Here is a 1,557-nt window from a genome sequence, read left to right on the forward strand (position 1 = left end):
CATTTAACTTTACCTTCCTTCCGCTGTCTTTTATTATGGAGGGGGCGGTGGGTGGAGGAGGGTGGAGGAGGGTGGAGAGCTGTCTGAGGCGCTCTATTGATGACCTCACGGTAGTGTGTGGCAGTGCGGCGGGACAGAGCCGCTGATTGGTCGCCCGTGTCACAGCGGCACTTCAAAGCCGGAGAGGAGCCTACAATTGTGGAAGAATGGGCGGAACACATCATTGTATTGCACACCTCTAAAAAAAACAGTGCTCTGATTCATAAATATAAAAAGATCCTCTGAGGAGGGCAGTGTTTTTGTGTGATGGCAACTTCACTTCTAGGGGTGAGTCTAAAGGACTTTCTTACTGGTTTAATTAGTTCTTGTCATTGTCCGGTGGAGGGGGATTAAACTTACAGCCGGCCGCAAAGTAACAGCAAAGCCAGTGCGCTGCTTATATTTTCAGCAAGCGGTTCGTATGAGAAGGCTGAGGCTGTGTAGACGCGATAGAAGTTCCTACTGGTGCTCAAAACACGCATGTTTTTCTTCGTGTCTTGTCTGGCATGCGATTGTGAGCGCTGTGTGTCGCATTTCAGTTGTCTGCTTTCTGTTTGTCCAGGTAGGAAGTGATAATAATCTAATGTAATGATTTCCAGACTTAAAAAAAGAAAGAAGAAATCAAAGCCATATCTTATTAGACAACTGTTTAAACTGCTCCTACTTCTGTGTCGAGCTGAAATGCTGCATTAAAATATAGCTATGGAATGAACCCGTTCAACTTGTTGTTCAACTGATCTGTCACTTACAGCTTTTCTTGTCCTTTCAGGAGGAGCCGAGGTTAGGATCGACTCCTTTAGCCATGTTAGCTGCAACATGTAACAAAATAGGGAGTCCGAGCCCTTCACCGTCCACTATTTCGGATAATTCCTCTTCATTTGGAAAAGGCTTCCACCCGTGGAAAAGAGCCGCTGCGAGCAGCTGCAGCCTCGGATCCGGCCTGTCCGGTTTCGGGGTGTCCCGTAATGGATCCGGCATCTCGGACTCTTTCGGCACCAACAGCTCCACGGGATCCAGTGCTTTTTCCCTCACGTCTGGTAGCTCGTCTAGTTCACACTTTGGAAACGACTATTCTGTGTTCCAAGCCTCCGTTTCGAGCAGCTCCCAAGAGTCCAGCCACCAGCCGGTTTTCATCTCCAAGGTGCACACCTCAGTGGACAGTTTGCAGGGCATCTATCCGAGGATGAGCGTGGCGCATCCCTACGAGTCCTGGTTCAAATCGTCTCATCCCGGCATCCCCACAGGAGAGGTCGGGACCACCGGAGCCTCTGCGTGGTGGGATGTGGGAGCGGGATGGATTGATGTTCAAAACCCTAATGGAGCAGCACTACAAACGTCCTTACATTCCGGTGGACTCCAGACCTCCTTGCACTCTCCTCTGGGCGGATATAATTCTGATTACTCGAGTTTAAGTCACTCTGCTTTCAGTACAAGTCCCTCTCCACACCTGTTGACAACCGGCCAGCACCTGATGGACGGTTTCAAGCCGGTGTTAAGCTCATATCCGGACACAAGCCC

The 1,557-nt window shown here is 49.8% G+C and overlaps 1 pseudogene; it reads left to right on the top strand.

Annotated features, from left to right (window-relative positions):
• The first annotated feature begins 145 nt into the window (after nucleotides 1–145).
• On the top strand, nucleotides 146–1,552 carry LOC111668814 (transcription factor Sp8 pseudogene; annotated as a pseudogene).
• Nucleotides 1,553–1,557: the final 5 nt, after the last annotated feature.

This window comes from Seriola lalandi, unplaced genomic scaffold (assembly GCF_002814215.2).
Source record: "Seriola lalandi dorsalis isolate HSWRI2012SDOR001 ecotype SW California unplaced genomic scaffold, Sedor1 jcf7180002004307, whole genome shotgun sequence".
Classification (NCBI taxonomy): Eukaryota; Metazoa; Chordata; class Actinopteri; order Carangiformes; family Carangidae; genus Seriola; species Seriola lalandi.